Raw genomic sequence first — 18,708 nt, forward strand, 5'->3', positions numbered from 1 at the left:
TGGGCACCTGGGTGGCTCAGTTGGTTAAGCATCTGAGTCTTGGTTTCAGCTCAGGTCATGATCTCACAGTTGTGGGATCGAGCCCTGCATCTGGCTTTGCGCTCAGCATGGAGTCTGCTGCAGATTCTCTCTCCTCTCCTTCTGCCTCTCCCCACTTGTACTAATTAAAACAAAACAAAACAAAACAGAAAATTCTTCATTTTGCAATTGCCAATTGTGCACTAACTCACTGTCCCCAAAGATATTCAGGTCATTCATTATTCCTGGAGCCTGTGAAAGTTACAGAGGAATTAAGTTAAGAATGCTGAGATGGAGCGATTATCTTGGATTATACAGGTGGGACCTAAATGTAATCACAAGAACATTTAAAACTGTGTACTTTAAAGATGGAGGGAGGGGTCACAAGGAATGCAGGCAGCCTCAAGAAGCTGGCAAAGGCAAGAAATGGATTCTCTCCTAGAGCCTCCACAAGTAGACCCTGCTGATACCATGACTTACCCCAGTGAGAGTGACCTTAGCCAAGTCTGCGGTAATTTATTATAGCAACAAAAGGATACTAAGACACCAATGAAATGGACACAAGCAAAATGGCTATGAAACCCATTAGAAGACTAGCTGATAGAGAGCTCCTATAAGGAATGGTCAGCCTGCTGACACCATACCCTCTGATCACTGTAACATCCAAAATGACAGCCACAGATCGTGCCTCCTGGGACACTGCAATACGGTACACAGAACAATCCAGGATATATTCTTGACACCACCTCTACACCTCCCACTCCACACAGCCCTGAAAAAAACAAAACAATCAAACCTGGAACAAATTAAGCATTTAGACATGTAAGTTTATAGAAATATGAGGATCACAGAAATGCACTACATACCACAATATAATCAACCCAACCCAGAATGTGGGGAATTCCACAGCACCAACGGCCCTATAGCTTTCATAAATAAATGGCATTAAAAAAAGAGAAGAAAAAAAACTGTTACAGATTTTAAGAGACAAAAGAGGGGGCGCCTAGGTGGCTCAGTGGGTTAAGTGTCCAACTCTTGATTTCAGCTCAAGTCATGATCTCAGGGTCATGAGATCTATTAAGCCCGAGTTGCAACTTGCTTTGTTGAGTTGGGCTCACATGGGTCTCGGTGCTCAGCAGGGAGTCTGCTTAACATTCTCCCTCTGTTCCCTGCCCCCATCTGCTTGCACATGCTCAAAAAAAAAAAAAAAAGAGAGAGAGAGACAAAAGCAGCATCAACTAAATGCAGTGTGGAGAGACCTTCTTGGGTTTTGATTCAAATAAACCCTATAGGACCTCTGGAGAAAACTAAACACAGAATACATATTGGACAATATTAATAACATAAAGTTAATTCTATCAGGTATGGTTTCTTTAAGCCCTCCCCTACTAAAGATACATGCTAAAGTATTTACAAGTGACAGGTAATCTGAGATTTGCTTAAAATAAAATAGTCAAAACTAAAAAAGTTTGGGAAGGGCAGAGGAAGACAAAACCAAAATGGCAAATTGTGACAATTGTTAAAGCTGGTTTCTCTTCTATTTTGGGGTATGTTTGCACATTTTCCTAATAAAAGGCTTTAAAAAGAGGATCAAAGAGAACTCCTTGTCAAAATCTATAAGGATGCTGCCAAAGCTGCACTCAGAGGGTGAATCAAACTTTTAAATTTTATTATAAGAAAGAGTGAAGATAAATGAGCTAAAGCATTCAAGTCAAATGGAAAGAGAAAATCAAAGAAAGTAGAAGTAATAAACAAAAGAACAATTGGTGAGGGGCGCCTGGGTGGCTCAGATGGTTAACTGTCCGACTCTTGATCTTAGCTCAGGTTTCCATCTCAGGGTCTTGAGTTCAAGCCCCATGTTGGGCTCCACGCCCAGAATGGAGCCTAATTAAAAATAAATAAATAAATAAAATTTAAGAAAAGAAGAAGAATCGGTGAGATAGAAAACAAAAACAAGGGACGCCTGGGTGGCTCAGGCAGTTAAGTGTCTGCCTTTGGCTCAGGTCATGATCCCGAGGTCACGCGTTGGGCTCCTTGCTCAGAGGGAGCCTGCTTCTCCCTCTGCCTGCTGCTCCCCCTGCTTGTGTGCGCGCGCTCTCTCTCCGACAAGGAGATAAAATCTTTATTATAAAAAAAAAAAGGAAAACAAAAACAAAAAATAGGTGATTCGATCAAAGCCCAAATCAGTTTCTAAGAAAATAGCAATTAAAGAGCTGTTAACTCCTTCTAGTCGGACAAAGAACACACAGAGAATACAAACTCACAATGATACAATACTATCCTTGCTTGGTTTTGAAGTAAGAACTGCTGCAAATGGCAGTAACTGTATCTTCTGGTAGCTCCCAAGGAAGTAAGAGCTTCTTTGCCCCACGGGGCCCTCACAAATTATTATTTTTGTATCTCACTGGCATTAATTGGGTTCTAAGCCCATCAAGGGACCGATAACTGTAGTCAAGGGACCAAGGAAATGGGATATGTCTATTAGCCATAGCCAATCAGGGCCTACCCATGCAGCTGGGTCATTTCATCCAAAACACACAGTTTGTACTGGTGGAAAGGGTGGTCCCTAGAGGCAAATCAAGGCTCTGTTCGCTTCCCCAAACAATGAGTGGGTGTTGCAGAGAAAAGTGATTCTTCACTGCAAACCAGTTTACAAACATGGAAAGTTTTGTTTGTGTTTTTTGTTTTTTGTTTTTTTTGAGGGAGAGAGAGAATATAAGTGTGTGAGTGGGGCAGGGAGGAGCAGAGGGAGAGGGAGAGAATCTCAGGCAGGCTCCACGATCAGCACAAAGCCCAATTCGGTCTCCATCTCACAACCCTGAGATAACGACCTGAGCAGAAATCAAGACTCCAGTGCTTAACCAACTGTGCCACACAGGTGCCCCAAATACGGAAAGTTTTAAACAAAACACCAGACCAATAAATCCAGCATTTAATTTATAGAGTAAGACACCATGACTAGGTAGGGTCTGTTCTAGGGATGCAGTAAGGATTCAATATTAGGAAGTGTATGCATCTCGGGGCGCCTGGGTGGCTCAGTCATTAAGCGTCCGCCTTTGGCTCAGGTCATGATCCCAGGGTCCTGGGATTGAGCCCCGCATCGGGCTCCCTGCTCAGCAGGAAGCCTGCTTCTCCCTCCCTCTCCCACTCCCCCTGCTTGTGTTTCCTCTCTGTGTCTCTGTCAAATAAATAAATAAAATCTTAAAAAAAAAAAAAAGGAAATGTATGCATCTCAATTTATAGCTCATAGGACAAATAAACATACGACTGATAGAGGGCCCTTTAAAAATACCCAAAAGAGGGGCGACTGAGTGGCTCAGTTGGTTGGGCATCTGCCTTCGGCTCGGGTCACAATCTTAGGGTCCTGGGACCGAGCCCCGCTTTGGGCTCCCTGCTGGGCAGAGTCTGCTTCTCCCTCATATTCTCCCTGTGTTCTCTCTCTCTCCCTCTCAAATAAATAAATAAAACCTTTAAAAAAAAGTACCCAAAAGAATGAGGAAAGTCAATATGCAGTCCTTGCTTCCTATGGAATTTAACATCAGGAACAGAAGAAAATGGCTACATGAAGGATATTTCCCAGAAGTAAAATACATCCTATTTAGAGTAAATCAAAAAGTATCCTATTAACATAAGTAACAAAATGGCAAAGATGTCCACTGTTGACACAGACTGTCAAACATGCAACCGAAGAAGACATAACTAAGCAAAGACACAAACGCCACTATTTGCAGAAGACCGTCATCTAGAAGTCCCTCTATCATAAGGAAAAGCTAGGAAAAACGGAAGGAAGTTCAGTACGTCAGTACTGCAAAACACACATGGACAACAAAGAGACATCACACAGAGCAGACAACTGTATGAAGATGGAGGCAGAGGTTGGAGCGATGTGGCCACAAGCCAAGGAGCGTGGGGGGAGCTACCAAAAACCAGAAGAGGCAAAGAATGGCCACAGAGGGAGTGTGTGGCCCTGCCAGATTCCTAGCCTCCAGAACTGTGAGAGGATAAATTTCTGTGTTTGAAGGTAAATTTATTAGGGCAGCCCTAGGAAACTAACCCAACATCCCAGTAGGGTTTTTTTTTTTTTTTTTAAATGATAAAAAAATTTCCCAGATTCACCTAAAAATAAAATCTGCCTAGATTATTTGGCCTATAAAAAAAGAGTTCGGATTCACCTAAAATAAGCAAAACACACTACAAAGCTATAGTAACTACACTTGGTACTCGCTAAGAGGAGGAAAAAGCATGAACAAAACAGACTGATGAGGATCTAGGAGTTTATCATTTGATATAAGTGCCCTTTCAAATTAGTAAGGAAGGATAGCAACAAACGGAAGTGAGCCAATAATAAATTTCCACTTTGGAAAAAATATAAAAATTGATCCCTGCTTCACACCACACTCTAAAATAAATTCCAATTGGATTAAAGATCTGAAAGTAAAAAAATCAAGCTTTAAGGAGCTAGAAGATTGAGGAGAAAAACCTGTGATTTGGGGATGCAAAAGCCTCCTGAGGATACAGACTGTAGACACCATCAAGGAAGGTATTGACTCATTTGACCCTGTAAGAGGTTAAGAATTTTACACAAGCATAGACTATCTAATATAGAAATTAGGATACAAATAATAATTTTTCTCTATCTGGCAAACAACTCAATAGGCTAGGACATGTGATCACACAGTTCATAGAAAATTAACACAAACTGGGGCGCCTGGGTGGCTCAGTCGGTTAAGCGTCTGTCTTGGGCTCAGGTCATAATCCCAGGGTCCTGGGATCGAGTCCTGCATAGGGCTCCCTGCTCAGCTGGGAGCCTGCTTCTCCCTCTCCCCCTGCTTGTGTTCCCTCTCTCTCTCTGTCAGATAGATAAATAAAATAAAATAAATTAACACAAACTGCACATAAACATGAAAGGATGTTCCTCTTCACTCAACCCTTACTTCATGAGATCAACAAAGATGAAAAAAACTGGTGCAAAATGGTGAGAAAAAACAGGAACTATTGAGGACATGTAAACTAGAAGGCAATTTAAAAACACATCACCAATAACAGACATACAATCCTATTCAGTGGTCATGCTTCAAAGAAGATACTTTTCCAGAAGTACCTGCAGAAGAATGCAGAAGGCGTAGGTGTGACACATGAAAGAAGCTCCCAGCAGCATCAGTGAGCAAGTGGCAACTACAGAGTGACGTGTCCACACCACAGGAGGTCCTGGGTCAGTAGCACTTCAACAACAAGCTACCTGGTGTCCAGACTCTGCTTCTCTCAGGACCACCTGCCATCAAAAGGAATCAGACCTCTTTGAAGGGACAGGGAAAGTACATGAAAAGCCCAGAGTGTCTTGCTATATCAAAAAGCAAGATGTTCTGGGGCGCCTGGGTGGCTCAGTTGGTTGGGCGACTGCCTTCGGCTCGGGTCATGAACCTGGAGTCCCAGGATCGAGTCCCGCATCGGGCTCCCTGCTCGGCAGGGAGTCTGCTTCTCCCTCTGACCCTCCCCCTCTCATGCTCTCTCTATCTCATTCTCTCTCTCAAATGAATGAATGAAATCTTAAAAAAAAAAAAAAAAAGCAAGCTGTTCTAAACGAGTAAGGAGGATGCATGAGAAGGACAGAGGAGCCAGCTTTAAGGGGGCGCTTGCTGGTCACCGTGAACATTACAATAAATGATGATACCAGAGGAGGGTGCACCGAATAAAACAGGAAGCGGTGAGCCCATGTTGATACAGGTATGTGATGAAAACCAAAGTGTGACAGGAACAAACATTTCGTTTCACAAGCACCTCCGCCCCCCCCACCCCAACACTTAAAATGACACAGACTCCACAGGGGAGAAGTTTGGCAGACACCACCTTAATCCGTGACCAAAGTGAACATCAGCAGTAACGGGACACACTGAACGTGTGTGCCATCTTACGGAATGCAGAGAAAACAAAGCATTCCTTCTGTGCTGTTCCAGCCAAAGCTGCAAAACCTGAAGCTAATCAAAAGGAAACACCAGACAGACCCACACTGAGAGACATTCTACAAAATAAGTGCCTATAATCATTAAAAGTGTCAAGATCAAGAAAGCCAAGGTAAGATGGAAGAAATGCTGCAGTTTGAAGACTATAGAGACCCGGCAATGAAACGTTCCACGTGATTCTGAACTGGATACTTCTGGTGAAACTGAATGGGTCTGAAGGTAGCAAAGTATTCTTGTTAACCTCCAGATTTTGATGGTTGTACTGTGGTTAAAGAGAGGAGTGTCTTGTTTGTGGGAAACACATAAAAATATCCAAGGATGATAAGGTTTCATACGCCCAACTGACTCTGAAATGGTTCAGAAAAGGTGTTTTGTACCATACATGCAACTCCTCTGTAAGCGTAAGATAGTTAAAAAAATTAAATAGAGGATAGTAGTACATTTTTATTAAAATAAATAAATAAATGCCAGGGCGCCTGGGTGGCTCACTCAGTTAAGCATCTGACTATTTCGGCTCAGGTCATGATCTTAGGATCCTAAGATCGAGCCCTCCCCACCTGGTGCCACGCTCATGGCAGAGCCTGCTTAGGATTCTCTCCCTCTCCCTCTGCCCCTCTCTGCCCCCCCCTGCTTGTGCGCATGCACTCACTCTCCCTCTAAAAAAATTATAATACAAATAAATAAATAAATGCCTATTTTGGAAACCAATGTATCAATATAATATAGGGGAAGGGTGGCAAATGGCACTGATCCTTCAAACTCAAAGTCAAAACGCACCTGATTATATGTTTAACCTATTAGAATCAATGCATATTTCACTCACTTTTTATGTAACGTAACAAAGTTTTACCTCAGTCTTACTGAAGTCTGTTATGACCATCTTCTCAAAGTTCATAAAAGCAGATTTTCCAACCATCAAGAAGTGTCCAGGAAAACACCGCCAGCACAGCCTCAGACATGCCCAGCTGCTCATCCTGAACAGCAGCAAGGTCAGCATGGACCCCACCCCGGCTGCCTCCGCAGAAGGCAGGAGATCTGCTGGAGCCCCTCAGCGCTCCTTGGGCTTTTCAGACACCACATCCAAAAGGGAAAAGCACAAAATGCTCCATCTGCACTAGCCAACAGCGTTTTGAACCCCAAACACAGACTGTTCTCTGAGCAAGACCCAGAGACACCAGCAGATGGGGCAAGCCATGTCATGTGAAAGAAACACCGCCCAAGACAAGGGGAGCAATATCTAGGCTGGGTGAGGAGAGTGACCATGTCAATTAGCACTGGCTTAAAAGAGCGGAAAGAACACACACGCCCCACCCACCCCCCCTTCAGGATGAGGTGAGGACATAAGAAGACAGACAGAAAGCACATTCTGGAATTAAAATATTCTTGTAAGAAGCCTCTTAATGCATACCAAATCAGTGCTAAATAGGCTAAAATGAAAACAGCCTTCCATAAAGCCGTATGCCTGACTGACAGCAGATGCCTAATTATAAGTCCAGTCCTGTGAGATCCAATGGAAGAGAAAACCCCACCCGTTACCACGGAGTCCTTCACAGGCCATTTCCTCCTTGAAGATTTAGTCCTAAAACTACCAGCACAATCTGAAACCAAGTCCACATTCGAAAGAAATGGAAGGGCTGGAGGTTGGTTACACACGGTCTTCGGCTCAGCAGCATCCTCAGCAGGGTAAGGAACCCAAAGCCCCAGCCAACCCAGGACAAGAAGGTGAGGCCGACATTAGCAAAGGCCAAAGGTCTTTCACTGGTCAAAGGAGAGCCAACCCAAGCTTTTACAGATCAACTGTTGACTCTCCCCAAGTAACACCATCTTTTTCTGTTTGCTCAATCTTCCAGAGAAGAATTGCACTTACCAGTCTCAAGGGGACATGGTGATCATCTCCAGCACCTGTATAAACCAAGGACGGACCCTGACAGCACCAAGCCCAATGGGCCCCCCGGCTGCAGCTGGCTCTTGTCTGCACGTCCCAGACACCGCCACACAGAGCGCTGGGAGCCAAGGGGCCCTGTGCACAGGCAGCCTGGCAGCACCGCTGAGCTCACTGGCGTGGCGGGCGACAAACACTACACAGAACTTTGGTCTCATGGGCTGGCGAGTCAGCTCCAAGCATAAGCAAGTGTATAAGCAAGCCTTGTTTCAAAAGAAAACAATGTATTCTCAAATCCATCGCACACACACTGCTTTAAGCCAGTACTACGGGACCCCCTAGCAAATCTTCTACTTAAAAGTCAAAACAGTACATATAACTCACAGTTCCATTTGAAAGATATTTTCAAATGAGCTAAGTACTAATAAAATTAGAAAGCATATCACATAAAAGTGAAATGAAGAGCAACACATACATTTGAGTTTGTCCAAAACAGCTGGCGAATGCCCACACCTGTCATCACCTGATACGTGGTGTCCAGGAGTTAGCGCACTATCTCCACCATGAAGGACACAAAGTGAGAGGAAGGTGAACTTTAAAGTCCCCCTCAGACACACTCCAGGGCCGTCTGTAAGTACGGGCACCACCAAGCAACATGGTTCATGACTGTCAGAACAGAAAGGTGGAAAAGTTCACATAGGGCCATCCTTTCCTCTTATTCTCACTTTTTTTTTTTAATTTCTAAAGAAAGAGTTAAAGAGAGGTCCAAAAGTTTTCAACTCTGTATAACAAGGAATCAGAAACCACACATTTTCTATTGAGGGAGCCCTGAGAAGCAGAAACACTTTGCCACAAGTCACTCACCTCAACCAAAATTTAAAAACAGCAAAACAAAGCCAAATACACAACCCCTTTCCAAAATTATTTCTTCTAATTCTACACGTCTATTGTTGTTTCCTTTCTCCCTTGCGCCTTTACCTGTTCTAAGGGGTCTGGTCCTTTTGGGGATAAGGGCGTTCTCTCTAGCCTCGCCATTTCCCCTAAGGCTATTTGTTGTGGCAACCTCTTTAGGAGTCCGGCTCGCCCCAGGGCCTCCAGATGTAAACCTCCTGGTAGGCTGGGAGCGGTTGCCATGCAGGTTGCTGCCATCAAGGCACTTGTGAAAAGACTGTGTTCCCTCCCCCAGGAAACACACCCAGAGGTTTGCAGGATACCTCCAAACCAGGGATCAGGGGAACTCAGCCACCATGTCCTCCTGTGCCTGACCCTCAGTAGAGTCAGAAAGATTTTTGGCTCACAGTGCCCTCCCTCCCAGCCCTGTTTATTTAACTGCGGCTGCCCAGGCCCGGTGACATGCAGGCCTAACACCAGCAAGTTCATACCGTAGAACTTCCTCGAAGGGCACAACAGTTTCTGCGGCAGAGATGACAACACCTGAATGCACCTGGCTGAGGTTAATTTCCCCTCTCCAGAAAGAAAGCTAAAGTAGCACCGGTCCAGCCTGCACTGTATCATGAAGCTTACTGCTCGGAAGACAGTGTGTCCTGCTTGTGAGCGGTGAGAGAGCCGAGTAGCATTCGTGAGGTGCCTCTCACCCAGCACAGCAAGGCCAAGGATAACCACTCTGCTTCATAAACGTGGTCTCCAGCTCAATCCACACACCTAAGGAAAGATGTTAGAAGGTCATACAAAGGACTGAATGCTAATAAAGGGGACACAGTATAGAAAACAAGCACAAGGAGGCAGCTTTATGCCAGAACACTGGGCCAAGTAGCAGCCGGCCCCTAAAATGCTGTGCTGTGCTCCTTGGTTGGTTGAGGCCATAAATTCAACAGTGGTTGAAGAACACAAGAGCGACTCATTGAGACCTGACCATTGGACTGGCTTATTACTATGTCCAGCATATCCCTGAGTCTAGAAAGCTGTTCTGGATTCAGCAGCCCGTTGTAGTTCACCAAAACTCAGAATACTCCCATTTTAGTAATCAACACTGTCCTGCCTGTTCATTCCCTCAAAACATATCTGCCATGATATCTGCCAGACCACATTACTCTGCCGTACTACAGGGGTCCAAAACAAGCAACAGCCTATCCATGGCTCATCCTGTAATCCAGATGGGGATGGAGCAGGTAACACCAAGAGAGGACTTACTCCACGAGACCTGCAGGGTCCATCAGATGACATCAGGGAGATGGTGGTGCTGGGTTGCTGTGATAGGATGATGGAAACACCAGTCCAGTAGGAGTCCTGAGAAGAAAGCTGATCCCTTAGGGCAGCCACAGATGGACTGACAGTAGCTGTCTGCAGGTTACTGCAGAGATGGGCCCTGCATGCTTGTTGACTTTAGGACTGGGACTTTAATTTGTTCACTTCCTTACCTGAAATTTACTGATGGATATGTACTTGGTGAAAAATAAATACTTGATGATTGAACCAAGGAAAGAGATTCAAAATCCTGAAGGATGCAGGACAATTTCAGTATTTATTTTAGTATTTATTTCAGTAGAATATCTATCTTGCTCCAAAAGTTTGGTTGGCCCCACTCTTGGAAAAACTCAGAAAAGACTGTGTGGACATATTGCATTCTTGACCCCAAGCTTTAGAGCGGCCCTAGAGACACAGATGAACCACTAGGTAAATTTGTCAACATGTGAAACTTCTAAAACTGAAGATAAAGATAAGGATAAAATCATTACAGATCTTGGTCATGCTCAGTCTTCTGCCCATAAGAAGGAACTGAAATCAACGGTGGTATCACCGTAAGGATCACGTGAGCTTGCCCGCAGGGCTTCACCAGAGACTGCGGGGCAGCAGCTCCGTGAGGATTTTCTATTACCATCACCCTCCTTGGTATCTGTGACATGAGGACTCCAACAGTGCAGGCAACACAGCCCCAAATCAGCCACTCCTGCAAGAAGCTTCACCCAGCCAGTCTCTACTCTCAACTGAAAAATGGGAGCCTGTGACAGCCACATACCAGAACCCTTTTAAGGACTGACCCTGCAAAGCAGGGCTTCTCAACCTCAGCACTGCTGACCTTTTGAATCACACAATTCTTTTCATGGGCTGTCCTGGGCACCAGAGGATGCAGAGCACCTCTGGCCTCTAACCATTAGCACCCCCGAGTCATGACAACCAAAACTGTCTCCACACACCACCAGATGTTCTGTGTGGGGCAAAATCGCCTGGCTGAACAGTTACTGGAAATAAAGGGCATGGGAATTGTATGGGAATCAATGAGTAAGAGCTTTACTAGACAAGAGCGCCTGGGTGGCTCAGTCAGTTAAGCGTCTGCCTTCGGCTCAGGTCATGATCCCAGGGTCCCGGGATCGAGCCCCGCATCGGGCTCCCTGCTCAGTGGGGAGCCTACTTCTCCCTCTCCCTCTGCCACTCCCCCTGCTTGTGCTCTCTCGCTCTAATAAAAAAATAAAATTATAAAAATAGCTTTACTAGGCAAAGCTTTTCATATCACTTGTGCATCCTTGAAATGGATCACAAAATGGGATGCTATATGAATGACTATCAGCTCCAAGTGCCATCCTTCCAAACTTGAAAACTCAATTCCTGATAAACTGAGTTGACCAAGTGTTCTGTCCTATCAGAGGAGTAAAAACAATAACAGCAAAACCTCAGAGATTCAGCTTTCTTATCTTTAAAAGGAAGGAGCTAAAGTCCTACAGGTCAAGAAACACCCTGAGTCACAAGGCTGATTAATAGGCCCCAAACTGAAGTCCAGGTCTCCTGACTCCCATCCAACGAGGACCACCTTCTCACCTGTACCAGCCTCTCAACCCATTGTCTGGTCTGGCAGAATGAACCGATGCCTGGAGGTCTATCCTAAGGGACAAACAGCGCTGCATGTCTCACAAGGTCCACCTTCAGGAATGTCTAAAGATAGCACTTCATACAAATAAAAGGAAAACCTGAGAGTGTTTTCAGAAAACACTTATCTGTAAAACATTCATATTGATAGCTCAACGGCCCTTGCTACTAAACATTGGCTCCTGCCTCTCCTTGCTCCAGGTGAGGCCTGCTCTCCCTGCGGTGGGGCCTCAGGGCACAGCTCGGCCTCCTGGGAAGACCCCCACCCATGACACAGGGTGGGTGGGATGGGCAGGGGCTGTGAAGGCTCCAGGAATACTGGTTTTACTAACACTGTATCAAGTCTGCTGCAGTGGTGGTCTACCAAGGAATAGGACTTTCAGCATAAAAATATTGTAAAACACAGCTACAACAAAAACAATATAAAAATTGGCAATCCCTCCTGATTCTTCCCCCAATAATATTTCCAAAATGGTTTCATCCAAGAGTTTTTCTTAGGTATATTAGTCCATGGTTTAAATAAAAATAGGATCATGTTATATGCATTGTTTCACCACTTGCTACACTTAATTCCATTTAAAATGCATCATGGCTGTCTTTCCAAGTTTTTTTTTTTTAAGATTTTATTTATTTATTAGAGAGAGAGAGAGAAAGAGAGCATGGTGGGGGCGGGGGGGGGGGAGGGAGAAGCAGGCTGCCAGCTGAGCAGAGAACCTGACATTGTGGGGCTCAATTCCAGGACCCTGGGATCGTGACCTGAGCTGAAGGCAGACACTTAACCAACCGAGCCACCCAGGTGCCCCCAAATTTCTTGACCATGAAGACTGACCTATTCACCTCTTCTTTTGTACTAGGGCATTTCAGCACACGTGTAAGACAAAGCAAAATCCACACCTGGGCTACAAAGGACTAGCAAAGAACAGAAGAATTACAAATTTAGGTGAAATTCATGTTGTAAGCTAAAAATAACACAGCTGGTGGGCACTCAGAAAGAAAAGTGGGGAGAAAATACTATTAAGAAGGACTTTTTTTTGTTTTGTGCCTTTCGCACCCTGGTCAAAGGCTGTGTTTTTTTCCCCCTGGAAAGAGAAACAGAATCTTTGAACCGGGGACACCCACTACAACGGAGGGTGAGACACCATTCTGAAGACAGAGGACTAAGTCTGTCCATAGATATTGCTAAAATTGTAGTCTTCTTCCTCATTTGGCCCCCTGGACACAGGCAAGAGCCTGGAAGATATTTTTGTGGAGAATCTGAAGAGACAGAAAGAAGCTGACAGGGTGCCTTAGGAAATGGCCCAGGCAGGTACATCTGCAGTGAACACCACAGTTGGCAAGCCCCAACTACTGACATTTGAGCAGGTGGGAAAATATCACCAGATAGCACAGAAAAGCTTTGACATGAAAGCCAAAATCCCAAACAAAAAGTAGCCTGAAGCAAACCATGACTTCAGGGAAAGAAAACCTGAAAACTCAGGAACGTCCTCAGAGAGATAAGGAGAAGCACAAGAGCTACGAAACAAAACCAGGATGTGAGAAGGCTGGAACAGAGCGAGCAAGAGGACACTCTTGGGGACACGGAGAACAACCCAACAGCTCAGCCAGAATAAAGTTAAGAACATCTTCCAGAAAGAAAGTGGACAACTACGCAAAATCAGAGTGTCCATCCAGAAGGTCCAACAGTTGAATTCTACATAGAGAAAGTGAATGGAAAGAAATCAAAGCAACAGGGGTGCCTGGGTGGCTCAGTCGTTAAGCGGCTGCCTTCGGCTCAGGTCATGATCCCAGGGTCCTGGGATCGAGCCCCGCATCGGGCTCCCTGCTCCGCGGGGAGCCTGATTCTCCCTCTCCCACTCCCACTCCCCCTGCTTATGTTCTCTCTCGCGCTGTGTCTCTCTCTGTCAAATAAATAAATAAAATCTTACAAAGAAAAAAAAAAATCAAAGCAACAAATCAAGAAAAATGCCCAGCATCGAAGAACAGGAGTTTCTAAATAAAGGGGCCTCAAGAGTAGGCAAGACACTGGATGAAAACAGCCTCCAAGGGACATCACTGCACTGGGTGTTTTGGAATTTCAGGGAGAAAAATCCTTTAAGCTTCAGAGAAGAAATAGCCACATATACAGGCTGAAGAATCAGAATGTCTGAAGCCTTCAACAATAACCCTGAAGACAGAAGTCTGAGCAAAATGGTGTCTAACTCTCACTCAGACACATGGGTAGAAACAAAGCACTTTCAGACATACGTGTTCTCAAAACTTTATCTCCCCGCGTCTGTCCCCAGGCAACTCCTTAAGGAAGTGCTCCATCACAAAGAGGGGTAATAAGTCAAGAGAGAGGGAGACAGGGTTCCAGGAAACCAAGGACCCGACACAAGGGGGCGGTGGGATCTGCAGGAAGAATCCAGCCGGTGGGAGCCTGGGGGATATTTATTCCAGATGAGATTAACAAAATACTGAATTTCATTAGATAAAAAAGACTCCATTTCTTGAAAGGAGATTTAAGCAACTGGTGAATTTGGGGTTGAATTTTAGAGACAAATACACAAAAAACAAAACAAACAAAAAACAAGACTCACAAGAACTTCAGGGAAAACAAAACCTGATGCAGGAAAGGAAAAGTAATCCCATCACACCATTTGCCCAGCTGTGAACGGCACTATGGAGTCATAACATGAACACTAAATACTAGACTAACCGAACTACAGGTGCACGTGCTTTGGGCAGCCATGTATTTGCGTGGGGAAGGCAGAGCGGTAAAAGAAAACTAGGAACTTCATATCCATTCTCAGAGTCAAAGTGAGGAGACAGGGCATACAACAAGGGAGGAAAGCAAGGAAGCGGCAGGAGAGCACACGTGCTGTTCAGCGCTGGAGGCAGAGAGGTGGACATGTGTGCTTCGCAGGAGAGGAAACATGACCGGGGAAGGAAATTCAGTGTCTCCGTACAAGCCTTCTACATATATTGGTCCTTTAAAAAACTACTTGAAGATACAGCCTTGACTTGAAATAAAATTTTCAATTTAAAAATTCAAATGAATGCCAATAAAATGTATTGAGAGAGTGCACACGGTGAATGTATTGTTATTAAATTAATGGCAAGCATCAAGATGACCAACACAACATGATGCCCAGACAGGTCTGGGACAACACGTCTGGCTGGTCTCCAGCAGTATTTGAGGAATTTTAGCATGCCTGGTGAAACAGCCTACTAGGGATATCACTTCTAAAACGTCTGACTTTAGAAATACAAAACAAACAAAAAAAACACAACTTACTTTAGCACAAAATAACTTGTGTAATCAATTTTTAAAATGTCATAAAGATGAAAAGAGTTTGTTTTTCAAATGTTGAGTGTTGTGTTGCTTTCATAACTTAAGGGAAAAGGCATTTTGACACACTGATGCTCTCTGGCTATTGTTCCACTTGGCCAAAAACTTTTCAATATGCATGCTGGACCTCTTGCCACTGTAGCGTGACAACTAAGAACTCAGTTGTGTGCGGTTTCCTCCAGGAGCTTAGTTATTTCTTAATAGGAAAGGGAAAAAGGCTTCCTATGATCACTAGCCCTGCCGGGATGGATGTATGCTGAATGGGCCTCATCAAATATAAGTACACTTCAAGAAGTGTGTTCTCTGCTCAGACACTTTTAGTAAATAAACAAGTTTTGGTTGGGAAGCATTAATGGAGAATCTATCTCATCCACTTGTGACTAATGCTCGTAAGTCATCCAGGTGGACAGTGTAATAATCACTTGAAACCCTGTCCAAGTTAGAGCATCCTAGACAGGACTGACGGAAGGGCATAAAGGCCTTCAGAACAGGACCTGAGTGAAGCCCTCCACCATTGAGATGTTAGCTGTATACCAAATTCTCAACTTCTTGCCCATCTGTGTCACCAGCTACAGCTGTCATGCATTCCCTTGGCATAAGCTAGTCCTGCTGTTTAGAACACCCCATTCTGGTAAAACTCTTACTCATCCTCTAAATCCAGTTCAAGAACCACATTCTTTGTAAAAACTTTACAACAGGTAATTAGCACCTCCTATCTCCATACTTTGTACATATTCCCACTGCTGCACTCAAAACACTGTCATCTAGTTATTTTACGAGTGAATACCCCATACTAGACCATAAGCTGCTTAAGGAAAAGGAAAAAAGTCTACATCCTCTTTACCTTTCCATCCCTAGAATCCTTACGGGTGTCTGGCACACAACTCCCAATAAACGTTTCTGAACTGAGCTGCTGAAGAAGTGAAGGCATGAGGCCAAAGTCAGACAATCAGAAGCCCCAAACAAGAGGACCAAAGGAAAAATCACAACTTGGCGATTCAAGAGGACATTCCCCCATCGGGCTCGGGAAACGTCAGCCTGGCCCACGGGGAAGGGCCCCGCGCCGGAGATGCGCCGGTGCCGGCCCCGGGGGCGCCCAGGGGCGTGGGCTGACCGCGCCTCGGGAGTGCTCTCCGTACTCTCCGCAATCTACGGCGCTGACGTTAACCTGACCGGAGAAAATGAGGAAAGCCCCCGAACGGTGCCCGGCGCGCAGAAGAACTGCGGGAAGTTACGGGAAGTTTAATCCTCACTGAAGAGGCTTTCAAATGTCGTCCCTCGGGACTTGAGGCGGTGTGCTCCGTTTTCTCCCAGCCTAAGTCTCAGGACAGGCTGACGGCTGGTGTTTCAGAGCCGGCGGGCGGGGAGCTCCAACGCCGGGACCCGTTCTTCACCAAACACCTTTTCGACTACTTTACAACACCGCTTCCAAATGTACTTAACGCGGTCAGCCTGCGGGTGCTTCTTGCTCAAAAGCATCCAGCCCTAAACCTCAGCACGGGGTCTGCGTCAGGGCTCCGAGCCGCAGGTCTGACTCCACAGAGCGACATCAAGCTCACTCTGCGTGGAGCACGGCCGGCTGCGGCAGACAGAAGCCGAACCGTGACGTGCCCTACCTTCGTCCCCGCGGGCCCGAGACTGACCGTCCGGAGGCGGGCGCCGGGCCACCGGGACGTCCACTCCCCTGCGCGCCTTCAGAGCGCCCACCTGCCCACAAGCAGGGCTCGGTGGCAGTGCACGGGGACATGCTGCCTTTGGACGTACAGGGGGCCCAAGCCCTCTCGTTTCCCGAGGCGGACGCCCCGAAGACCTAGCCACCTTTCCAACGCCCTCTCGGTGCCCCCCAGTGCTCCCCACACGACGCCCTCGCCCAGCAGAGCCTTGAGAACTGAGTTCACGTTCAGCCGGGGGTCTTCCACAAACGCTCCCCGCACGACGGCACTGGCCATCGCGCCGCTGCGGGCCTGCAGGCCGCCGGCAGGGAGAAAGGACGCCCGGGCCGGCGCAGCCCCGCGCCCGGCCCCGAGGCACGTCGCCGCGGCTGGCTCGGGGACGCTCCCCGGGTCTCACCTCGCGACCAGCCCGCAAGGAGACAGCGAGGGGCCGCGCCCGCCCCGCCCTCCCCTGGGGCGCAGGCCCCAGCCCGGGCGCACTACGGCCACGTCCCCGGGGACGGGCGCCCAACTCGATGGTCCGCGCACAGGCCCGCCGGCTCACGTGACCCGCGGCGGCCAATGGAGACGAAGCCCCCGCACCATCGAGATGACGGCGGCCCGGGGCTAGAGCAGCCCCGCCCGGCCGCTCGCCGTCCCCTCCACAGCCCTGCTCCAGCTCCCCCAGCTCGGTGCTGCCGCCATCTTCCTGGAGGAGAGGACCGGAGGCGAAGGCTCCCGGCCCGCGGTCGCTCCGCACTCTTACCGTGACCTGTCCTACCCCGTCCGCCTCTCTTCTCCTCAGCGGTCACTTAGCTCCTTGTAAAGAAGCGCACTTCATCCCACTCTACGTACCCACAGAGCAAAACTCACATTACCTGTTCCACTCTTACCAGCGTAAGGAAACCAAGCTCATAAGGTAGGAACTGTGGCGAAACAGGGACAAGCCGCCATCTTGGTAAAGGAGAAGAGGCTACGCTTGACCTCCCCCCCCCCCCCCCAGCCTCTATATGGCCAACCGCCGTGGGAGGGGCACAGCGCCTGCGCAGAGGCGGAAGACGCGGACGAGACCGCGCTTGCGCACTCGGGAGCCAGCGAACGGGGGAGGGGAGGAAGGCCAGGTCGCGCCAGGGCGAGGAAAGCGTTGGCAAGGGGGCGGATCGACGTGATGACGCCATCCGCGCACTGGGCGGGGCAGGGCGGGGCGCGAGCGGACGTCGGGCACTGGGCGGGTCCGCGGCGCGGTGGGTAGGCGCCCGTTCCTCGGCTCGTCGGCGGTGAGTTCCTCGCCATGAGTCCCCGCCGTCGCGGGGAGCGCGAGCTGCAGACCGACGCAGAAGGGGCGGGGGGTCCGCTCGCGGCGGGCGGTCGGCCGGCTCCGGGGGCTTGCGGGTGGGGCGGCTTGCTTGGTGTGGGGGAGGGGCGGCAGGCCCGGGGTCCCCGGCCCGCCTCCGCCCCGGGGTCCCGGGCCCGCCCCGGGCCCTCACGGCGGGACGTGTGCCGAAAGAATCCGAGTGACCCCCCGCCGTCCCTGTGCGAACTACGAGGGACAGTCTCGGTGCTGGGCCTGGGGCGCCCGCCGTGCGCTGGCGGTCGTGGTTGGGGAGGGAAAGCCCAGGTTGCGGCCTGTGGGGTGTCCCGTCGTCGCCCCGACCTGGGCCATTCCACCCCGCTATCCTTTCGCCGATAGTAGCCCTAACAAGCCCTTGTCGTCTTGGTAAGTTCCCAGGCTCTTCCTGGCCGCAGACGAAGCAGGGGAGAGGAGGAGGCGGCGGCCCCTGCCGGTGCACGGCCGAGTCCGGAAGGATGGGGGGTGGGGGGCCACCGTGCCCGTGAAGGCCTGACGTGACGCCGACCTGCGGCCACCTTTGCTCAGTAAAGCCCCCGCTCGGTGGCCGCAGGACCCACAAGACCTGGCCTCCTTTTACCTTTTTGGCCTCATTTTTGTCAGTACCACCCCTACCTTGTCTGTCCTTCCTCCACACGTAGAACCGAACTTGCAGTTCAAACTGCTGGGTCTTTGTCGTCTTTGTTCTTGGCCCAAAC

The 18,708-nt window shown here is 48.0% G+C and overlaps 2 protein-coding genes across 5 annotated transcripts in view; one reads left to right on the forward strand and one right to left on the reverse strand.

The window, feature by feature from the left end:
• Positions 1-17,670, reverse strand: part of LOC110570950 (high density lipoprotein binding protein) — a 72,373-nt gene extending 54,703 nt beyond the window's left edge. Inside the window, exon 1 of one of the 4 annotated variants that reach the window (XM_021679043.2) lies at positions 17,541-17,670. The gene's annotated coding sequence lies outside the window, so the exon portion shown is untranslated. Of the gene's footprint in view, positions 1-6,828; positions 6,871-9,242; positions 9,325-17,080; positions 17,209-17,540 lie in introns of those variants that run through there. The other 3 variants (XM_021679047.1, XM_021679046.1, XM_021679049.1) reach the window with 3 other exon arrangements.
• Positions 17,671-17,898: 228 nt separating this feature from the next.
• The window catches only part of SEPTIN2 (septin 2), a 33,172-nt gene continuing 32,362 nt past the window's right edge, over positions 17,899-18,708 (forward strand). Inside the window, exon 1 of the mRNA XM_021679051.2 lies at positions 17,899-17,939. The gene's annotated coding sequence lies outside the window, so the exon portion shown is untranslated. The remainder of the gene's footprint in view (positions 17,940-18,708) is intronic.

Source organism: Neomonachus schauinslandi, chromosome 3 (assembly GCF_002201575.2).
Source record: "Neomonachus schauinslandi chromosome 3, ASM220157v2, whole genome shotgun sequence".
Lineage (NCBI taxonomy): Eukaryota > Metazoa > Chordata > Mammalia > Carnivora > Phocidae > Neomonachus > Neomonachus schauinslandi.